We start from the raw sequence: 10,607 nt of genomic DNA, 5'->3' as shown, positions 1-10,607 counted from the left end.
GTTATATGTTTTATATAAAAGAAGTATAGAATATAATAACAGTAATAATAACTACCATTTGTTGAGGGTTTACTATGCATCTGTTCCTGCCAAACACTTTAAAATTCTCACCAAAACTCTGTGAGGGAATTATTATTAGTTTCATTTAACACATAAGGAAATTTGGGATCCAGAGAGGTTAGGTCAATTACTTCTACAGTGCTACAAAAAAGGTAGAAATGGGATTTGAATTCAGGCTGTCTGACTTCAAAGTTCAAGGTCTTAATTACACTGCCTGCGACAATGCACAAAGGGATGTTAAATAAACTGAGTATTTTTTTTCCTCAATTTTGTCTCAGTTTTTGGGAAACTCTGGTTACTGTATTGTATGAATGGTCATGGTCATGTCTTTGTTAAATAAGTAGTATGCTTTTGGAATACTCTTATTTAAGCTAAAGGGAAGTTATCATTGTGCTTAGTACATTGTCCACAATGTGATATCTGAGGTTCCTGACTCTTCTGGGAAAAGCCATGATTCATCCAAGCTGGTTTAATAAGAAAACTGGGAAATCAAAGGGATCCCTGAGCCTAGATGTGACCCCTTCAATGACACTCAGGCTGTGAGGCTCAGACCTGAGGCTGAAAGTCTGGGTGAATTGCCGTGTTGCCTCTTCTCTTATTTATTCATTTATTTATTTGTTTGTCTGTTTATTTTATTTTATTTTGAGATGGAGTCTTACTCTGTCTCCCAGGCCGGAGTGCAGTGGTGTGATCTTGGCTCACTGCTACCTCCGCCTCCCAAGTTCAAGGGATTCTCCTGCCTCAGCGCCCTGAGTAGCTGGGATTACAGGCATGCACCACCATGCCTCACTAGTTTTTGTATTTTTATAGTAGAGATGAGGTTTCTCCATATTGGCCAGGCTGGTCTCAAACTCCTGACCTCAGGTGATTCGCCTGCCTCACCCTCTCAAAGTGCTGGGTTTACAGGCGTGAACCACCATGCCTGGCCTGTTTGTTTATTTAGACAGAGTCTCACTCTGTTGTCTAGACTGGAGTGCAGTGGCAAGATCATGGTTCACTGCAACCTCAACCTCCCAGACTCATGTGATCCTCCTACTTCAGCCTCTCAAGTAGCTGAGACTATAGATGTGCATCACTACATCTGACTAATTTTTTATTTATTTTTATTTTTTTGTACAGACAGCATTTTGTTGAGATGTTGCCAGGGCTGGTCTCAAACTCCTGGGCCAAGAGATCCTCCTGCCTCGGCCTCCCAATGTATTGAAATTACAGGTGTGAGCCACTGCACCTGGCTGTCCCTTCTCTTTTAAACTGAGTCTGGGGACTTTAGAGAAACCCAGTGGAATATATAGCCCTTTATTCTCTTGCTACCTGATTTCCACTTCTCTCCTAAAATGGCTGGTAAAAAAATAAGGTCTCTTAGAGGAAAATTAAAAAAAATAAATAAATGGGGCCGGGTGCGGTGGCTCATGCCTGTGATCCCAGCACTTTGGGAGGCCGAGGCAGGCCAATCATGAGGTCAGGAGATCGAGACCATCCTGGCGAACATGGTGAAACCCCATCTCTACTAAAAATACAAAAAATTAGCCAGGCGTGGTGGCGGGCGCCTGTAGTCCCAGCTACTCGGGAGGCTGAGGCAGGAAAATGGCGTGAACCCAGCAGGCAGAGCTTGCAGTGAGCCAAGATTGTGCCACTGCACTCCAGCCTGGGTGACAGAGCGAGACTCCATCTCAAAAAAAAAAAAAATGTAAATTCGTGACTTTCTTACAGGCATAACTGATTAATTTATGAGGGAACCAGAAAGATTTTACAGCTATTTCAAAGACGAACTTGAAAGAGTAGAAACAAAAATAGGCCATGAAATAAATTTACAAATGAATGTAAAACTGGCTTTTCCTACTGACAAAAATTCTTTGCTTGACTAAACTTTAGTCAGGCTCTTGAAACTTCTCCTAGGCCCATTTATGCACTTGTAAAATCCAATTTTAGCAAGAACTCTGGTAAGGCATTTTAACAAAAACCCCCTACTCTCAATGTCTGATCATCTTCTACCTTTGATCCTCCATCATCCCCTAGGTGATGTCTGATCACCCTGGTCTGTCTTCAGCAAGACTCCTGTTAGGTGGGTTTATGCAGAGTCCCCTTTACACCTTGATGTTTCCTCATAGTAATTTTCCATCCACTGACCTCCACCCTGGTTCTTGACTGTAAATTTTCTCTTGCCTACACTGGATTTGGAATTGGGCACAATCTCTCTCCTTCACTACAAAATCCTGTTGTAGTGGTCCCTATATTTATCTCAATGGTTCTGAATCTGTATCTTTACATATTTTAACAAGTATCATTGAATAATTTTTCTTTACTTCCCTCCACCCACAGTGTTAAAGAAAAAATTATGGTGCTTTAACAAGTATCACCGAATAATTTTTTCTTTCTTTTTTTTTTTTGTTGAGATGGAGTCTTGCTCTGTCATCCAGGCTGGAGTGCAGTGGCACGATCTCAACTCACTGCAACCTTTGCCTCCCGGGTTCAAGCGATTCCCATGCCTCAGCCTCCTGAGTAGCAGGGATTACAGGCACCCACTACCACACTTAGCTAATTTTTGTTTTTTTAGTAGACATGGGGTTTGCCATGTTGACCAGGCTGGTATCGAACTCCTGACCTCAGGTGATCTACCCACCTCAGCCTCCCAAAGTGCTGGGATTACAGGCATGAGCCACTGTGCCCGGCCATAATTTTTTCTTTAACACTATGGGTAGAGGGAAATCAGTGTTTCCTCCAAGCAGTCAGAATCTACTTGCATGTCTGTAGACAAGAATTTTTGCTTTGCTATCAGTTATTTACAGAGTTATGAGTAGGCCAAAGATAATAAAACCTAATAGTGAAGCGGCATCATCCATTTGGGGTAATACCTGAGGTACCTCTTGCCAAGGAAATCAAGGATGCAGACACACAAGGAGTGAGTTTAAGAGTGGAAGTTTAATAGGCAAAAAAGAAAAGCTCCCTTGTGCAGAGGGAGGTGGTTCCAAGCAGATCTCCTGGTTTGCAGCAAGAATTGGTTGGTTTTATAGATGTGTTTGAGGAGACAGTGTCTAATTTACATATGGTGCAAAGGATTGGTTGGATCAGGTGTGCCATTTACATTGTACCCTAATCTTTCACCACCCTAATCCTTTATTATGCAGATAGGTTCTCTACCTCACCAGCGCCATGTTGTCTGCTTCTTTACTGCATACTTTGTGACAAAGAAAAGGGAAGATGGAGCTTTCTATTGGCACAGCTGCCAGCATTTACCTATGCGGATTCCAGCTTGCTTATCTGTCTGCAACTTGATTTTTCAGGCTGCTCTTTGTTAGAAAAGAAATGATTTTGGGGCTGCTTTTTATTAAAAGGGGAATCTTGCTGAGGACTCTCTTATCCTCACTATCTGCCTAAATAATTTTTTTCTAGCTCCTGTATCAATAGAATTAGATAAGCCAGGAGAGAGTACTGGACACAATACATTTTTTCTCATTGAAATGTTGATTTAAAAAAACCAAACTCTGGAATATATTTAAAGAGGTTTATTGTGAGCCGATACGAGTTACCATGGCCAAGGGAACAGTCTTAAGAGGTTCTGAGAAAGTTTGCCCAGAATGCTTGGGTTCCAGGTTGGTTTTATACATTTGAAGGAGAAAGGCATTACAGCTGAAATTATAAATCAATACGTGCAATGTGTACATTGGTTCAGCATACAGAGGTGAGATATATTGAAGAGGGGGAACTTACAGGTCATAGTTGGATTCAAAGATTTTCTAATTGGCAATTGGTTGAAGAGTTAAGCTTTGTCTAAAGACTACAGAAAGAAATGCTTTAGTTAAGATAAAAGGGGTTTAGGGGACTAGGTTCTTTTTTTTTCTTTTTGTGACTCAGCAGAAGAGACCAAAGTTCTTGCTATGTAGATGAAGCCTCCAGGTAACAGCCTTCAGAGAGAATAGATAGTAAATGTCTCCTTTTGAATCATAAAAGGTGTCACACTCTTAGTTAATCTCTTCTATATCCAGGAAAGGCCTGACTATATTAATAAAGATTCTCTAAGATGCAAATTTCTCCTGTGAATGATAGCTTTTCAGGGCCATTTCAAAATATGTCAAATAAATATGTTTGGGGGCAAAATATTTTCATTTTCTTTAGGGTCTGCTCTCTGTCATGTGATGCTATACCAGAGTCAGGCTGGAATTTGGTATCTTATTGCCACAAAGAGTCTGTTTTGTCAGTCTTATGATCACTGTTTTAATGTTAATGCTAGTCAGTTGTGCCTAAACTCCAAAAGGGAGGAGGGTGTAACGAGGCATATCTAACCTCCCTTCTAGTCATGGCTGGGAAGTCAGGTTTTCAGGTTTCTCTGTGGCTCCCTTGGCTCAGAGGGAGTCTTCAGTTGGTGGAGGGGCTTAGGATTTTATTTTTTGTTTACAGAAAATGCTCAGCTATCTTTATGGTTCACTCTTCCCATCTGAGTATTAACCAGGCCTGACCCTGCTTATCTTCTGAGATCAGATGAGATTGGCATGTTCAGTGTGGTATGACTGTAGACTTTTTGGTCTATTTCTAAGTCTTTCACAATTTTTTCTGACAAATCACATTGTGTATCTGATCACTTTATAATTGTTTCTTGCATTACAATTGCTCATTGAAAACTGCTGATGGCATAGGAAGCATACCTTTTTCCTACTCATTTTAAACTGAAAACATCTTAGAATTAGGTGTCTTAACAGAGAGAAAGAAATGTTTGTGTGTGTGTATGTGTGTGTGTGTTGTGTGGTGGGGCCACTCTGGAAAAACACAGTAGAACACCAAGACCTCCAGGGCAACTGAGTACAAATCCTTTAATAACAAAGGAGCAATTTCATAAGAAAAGATTCAGGTCCCATGTGGTATGAGAATAGCCTTGTCTCTATTTGCCACTCATGTGTTCACACTCTGCTGGCAACAGGGTCCCCTATCCTGAGGGAGATGAGGACATTTATTTCCTGATATTGATGACTCTACTCAAGGACAGTGTTTGCTTTTTTTTAAAATTTATTCGGAGGGATCTCACTATGTTGCCCAGGCTGGTCTCAAACGCCTGGGTTCAAACGATCCTCCCATCTTAGCCTCCTGAGTAGCTTGGACGACAGGTGTGTGCCACCATGTCCAGCTCTAAGGACTGTGATTTCATATGGTCTCAAACCCAGGTTCAGGCCAAAAGCAGAGATTTATCTTCATTTCCTAAGTGATATGTTACTATTGTCTAGGAACAATAGTAATTTTTAGTAGAGATGGGGTTTTTACCATGCTTGCCAGGCTGGTCTTGAACTTTTGGCCTCAAGTGATCTGCCTGCCTCAGCCTCCCAGAGTGCTAGGATTACGGGCATGGGCCACTGCACTTAGCCCTGGAACAGTAATATTTCTATAATAAACACTATTCTGGGTAACTTAAGGGTATGTCCCATGACATACACAGACAACTAGAAAAAGCTTTCTCTTTTCATCTAAATTGATACGATTTAGTCAAACAACAGATGGATGAATGCTCAGTGATTTATTTGTTGGCCTTTCATGTTAACTTTACACAGTTTAAGTCCAAAATCTGCATTCCAGACACTTGAAAAGAAAGAACGCTGTTCAGTTGACCTTTATTTAACAAGAAGAAATTTCAACTGGCTCAGGGGTTCCTTACAACATTGTAGACTGACATTTCAAACAAGGACTGTTTCCTGTTGAGAAGGAGACGTGATGATTACTGTTATTGTCGTGTGTGTGTGTGTGTGTGTGTGTATGTGTATGATCATTGAACATTAAAGTAATCTAAACCAAGGCATTTTAAACCAAAGCAGTGCTTATCCCTAATATACCCCAGGAGTATCTCATGAACAGCTATATAGGCTTAGGAAGCTAGATGGCAGAGCAATCACACAGTTAAAAGGCTTTGCATGCAGTTGCAGGGAAAAACTAAGCTTTTCTTCAGTTAAAAAAAAAAAAAAAAAAAAAAGACATTCCTGCTTACCTGTTTGAATGGTAAAAAAAAAAAAAAAAAAAAAGGTAGTCTAATATGATGATTTAAAAGGAACAATTTTCAAGGTTAAAAAAATCAGAAAAATTTCCCTTATGCCAGAGATTTGGTAATAATAACCAACTTCATGCATTAGGGTTCTTTAAAAGAGTAATGGAGTGCGTTTAGAGGCATGGACTTGGCAGCAGCCTGAGTGAGTAGTCTCTCTTAAGTCTTTCTAATGATTAGCCTGTTACTTAAGTTTCTACCTATTATATTTCTTTCTTTTCTTTGTGGCTCTCATCTGTAAAGTATGTATCAATCCTTTACATTATGATGATCAGGGATAAATCCAGATGACTAGAAAGTACCTAAGATAATTGATGAAAAGGTTATGCAACCAGGGGGAAAATATAATAAGTTAATAGGTACCTAGAGATCAGGGGTTGAACTACCAAGCTTCAAATTCTCAGTCCTGTGACCTTGGCCAGGTTGTGTAACTTCTTAAAGCACTGCTTTTTTTATTAGTAAAAATGAGGGTCATAATAGTACCATGTCATAGACTTGTCATGGTTATTATGAAGACTGACCACCGTTATGTTGTAATATAATAAGAAATATATATTTAGTCTCTGCCATTTGTTTCCGGCACACAGCTCCCAAATCCCTTGAAATTTCTTAAGTGGTAAGTGTCTTTTTGTATGCTATTGAGATGACTGGTGGCCGGGGCTCTCAGATAGCCTTAGGAGTGGGGGTGCTGGTTGCCAAGGATACCAACCATGTGATTAGAGTCTTGGGACTTTCAACCTCACCCCTCAACTTTTGAATAGGGGAAAGAAGCTGAAGGTTAGGTTGATCTTCACTGGTCAATGATTCAATCAATCATGCCTATGCAGTGAAGCCTTCATAAAAACCCAGAATGACTGAGCTTGGGGAGCTGAACATGTGGAGCTGCCTGAAGCCTGGTTCTCCCAAGAGGGTATGAAAGCTCTACGCCCCTCCCCAGTACCTTGCCCTATTCATCTCTTCCATCCAGCTGTCAATCTGTATCCTTTGAATATCCTTCATAATAAGTGGGTAAATGTAAGTAAGGTGTTTCTTTGAGTTCTGTAAGCTGCTCTAGCAAATTAATCAAGCCCTGGGAGGAAGTCATGGGAACCCTGACTTACAGCCTTCTGGGCAGAAGCACAGGTCACAACCTGGGGCCTGCAATTGGCATCTGAAGTGGGAGGCAGTCTTGTGGGACGAGCCCTTAACCTGTGAGGCCTGATGCTATCTCCAGGTTGATAACATCAGTGTTGAATTGAATTAGAGGGCATCTATTTGGTGTCTGCTGGAACACTGATTGCTTGATGTGTGGGAAGAAATTCCCACATACCTGGTGTCAGAGTGTTTTGTTGAGTCTGAGAGAGAAGGAAAAACACTTATTTTTTTTTCTCTATCTCTAAGAACCACAGTTCCTGGTGTGTAGAGAACAGTCTGTACATGTTAGTTATCAGTACTACTGCATTTTGTTTATATAACTTTGCACTTAAGTATAAACATTTCTTTAAATCCTCACATAATTTTATCAGGTAAGTATTATTGTCTTCATTTACCTATGGTGGAGACTAGGTCAGACAGGTCATCGGCTTGAAGTGGGAGCCTGGAACTCATCCAGACCCAACTCCATGTCCAGAGCTCTTCCCAGCCACCATTCTGCTTTCCAAAACCGAGAAAAACTGCAAATGAAGAACCCTGGGTTCTTTTTGAAATGCAAGCAATTCTAAACCCTCCAAGAGGTAAAACCTCTTAAGGCATGACCAGGTAGAAAAAGGTGTCCACTAGCAAACCATCCAGAGAGCCGGGGGTCTGTAGGATTAGAGAATACTTATGGTTTAGGTGCACAGTATAAACTGTCTGGAGGAGTGGGCAGAGTGTGGCTCAGTCCAGGATCTTGATGAGCCTGCTATAAGGTCCTTGAAAGCAGATATCGTGATCTTTGTACTCCCTGTCTTATTGCTTGGCACAGTAGGTGCCTCATAAGTGTTTGTTGACTTGTATGTACTAATACCCTATGAAAAAACTTCTTTCTATTATAATAACTATGTTGGGATGGGGTAAAAATTATTAATGTGATAGTGTATTAGTCTGTTTTCATGCTGCTGATAAAGACATACCTGAGACTGGGCAATTTACAAAAGAAAGAGGTTTATTGGATTTACAGTTCCACATGGCTGGGGAAGCTTCATGATCATTATGGAAGTCAAGGAGCAGCAAGTCATGCCTTACGTGGATGGCAGCAGGCAAAAAGAGAGCTTGTGCAGGAAAAATCCCCCTTATAATAACCATCAGATTTTGTGAGACTATCACAAGAATAGCTTGAGAAAGACCTGCCTCCATGATTTAATTGCCTTTCACTGGGTCCCTCCCACAACACATGGGAATTCAAGATGAGATTTGGGTGGGGACACAGCCAAACAATATCAGGGAGTATTCACGGACATTGCACCCCATACCCTGGAGCCCACTGAAAGAATTCTGCAGGGGCCAGCCCTAGTTCTCTATTGCCTTCTCTGCTGGTAAGTATTTCTCTCTCTCTCTCGCTGTGTGTGTTGGACAGTTATAAATTAGACCCCTGTATTTTTCAGCTCAGGCTGCCATAACAGAATACCACAGACAGAATAGCTTAAACAATAGAAGTTTATTTTCTCGGCCGGGCGCGGTGGCTCAAGCCTGTAATCCCAGCACTTTGGGAGGCCGAGACGGGCGGATCACGAGGTCAGGAGATCAAGACCATCCTGGCTAACCCGGTGAAACCCCGTCTCTACTAAAAAGTACAAAAAAACTAGTCGGGCGAGGTGGCGGGCGCCTGTAGTCCCAGCTACTCAGGAGGCTGAGGCAGGAGAATGGCGGGAACCCGGGAGGCGGAGCTTGCAGTGAGCTGAGATCTGGCCACTGCACCCCAGCCTGGGCGACAGAGCGAGACTCCGTCTCAAAAAAAAAAGTTTATTTTCTCATAGTTCTGGAGGCTACCAATCTAATATCAATGTGCTGGCCGAGTTGGTTTCTGGTGAGATTTCTCTTCCTGGCTTGCAGATGGCTGCCTTCTCATTGTGTCCTCACATTGCCTTTGTGTACATGTATTTCTAGTGTCTCTTCCTTTACTTTTTTTTTTTTTTTTTTTTTTGAGACAGAGTCTCGCTCTGTCACCTAGGCAGAAGTGCAGTGGTGTGATCTCGGTTCACTGCAACCTATGCCTCTCGGGCTCAAGCTATTCTTATGCCTCAGCCTCCTGAGTAGCTGGGGCTACAGGCATGTGCCACCACGCCTGACTAATTTTTGTGTTTTTAGTAGAGATGGCTTTTCACCACGTTGGCCAGGCTGATCTCGAACCCCTGACCTCAGGTGATCTGCCTGCTTTAGCCTTCCAGAGTGCTGAGATTACAGGCATGAGCCACCATGCCTGACCTTCTCTTTCTTTCTTTTTTTTGAGACGGAGTCTCGCTCTGACGCCCAGGCTGGAGTGCAGCAGCGCGATCTTGGCTCACTGCAAGCTCTGCTTCTCAGGTTCATGCCATTCTCCTGCCTCAGCCTCCCAAGTAGCTGGGACTACAGGCACCTGCCACCATGCCCGGCTAATTTTTTGTATTTTTAGTAGAGATGGGGTTTCACCATGTTAGCCAGGATGGTCTCAATCTCCTGACCTCGTGATCCTCCTGTCTCGGCCTCCCAACGTGCTGGGATTACAGGTATGAGCCACTGCACCTGGCCCCTTCTTTTTTTTTTTTTTTTTTTTTTTTAAATAAGGACACAGTTCTATTGAATTAAGGCTCCTCCCTTACAGCCTTATTTAATCTTAATTACCTCCTTAAAAGCCCTATCTCCAAAAACAGTCACACAGGGTGTTAGGGCTTTAATATAGGGATGGTGGATGGGGAGCACAGTTCAGTCCATATCAACCCCCTTCAATCCTAATTGAGATGTGTGGAGAAAATCTCTTCAACAATTATTCTGACTACTAACTACTGTACTTTGTGGCACAGTTCCAGGGCAGGCCCACGTGGTTTGCTAGTGGTCACCTTTTTCTACCTTGTCTAGCCTTAAGATGTTTTACTTCTTGGAGGGTTTAGAATTGCTTGCAGTTCAAGTCTACACCTTTCTAGAGTCACAACGTGTCCTAAGTAGCAGAGCTGCCTTTGTGCATACCAGCACAGCTGGAGAAAGCTATCCTGGAACACAAGTTCTCTTTGGCTTTGAAGTTCACAGTTGGTTGACTCACTTTGGAGTCTCATCCTTCACTGGTGTTTTTGATTCCCTCATACCCAAATAAAACCCAGAAAGGATGACTTAGCACTATGTGCATTTGTTGATTGTTCAGTCAATGTGTGAACTGCATTTACCTTTTAAACCTCAGTCTCTAATTGCAGGAGAAAAGGTTTTTTAAGAATCAGCAAGTTGGTGGAGAGACATTTCTTTGGGTAGGGATCCTTGAAATCATCCTAGGCCTCCTTTAATATTGGCCTTGAGAATAGCCCTGATTTAGTCTTTTTGGATAGGGCCAGGAGGAGGGGCAAAGGAATATGTGGTCCTTCCAGAAGGCATCCTCAAGTTTGTA

This window comes from Macaca mulatta, chromosome 7 (assembly GCF_049350105.2).
Source record: "Macaca mulatta isolate MMU2019108-1 chromosome 7, T2T-MMU8v2.0, whole genome shotgun sequence".
In the NCBI taxonomy this organism is placed as follows: Eukaryota; Metazoa; Chordata; class Mammalia; order Primates; family Cercopithecidae; genus Macaca; species Macaca mulatta.
The sequence above is the reverse complement of the archived record's forward strand: the minus strand, read 5'-3'. Positions refer to the sequence as shown.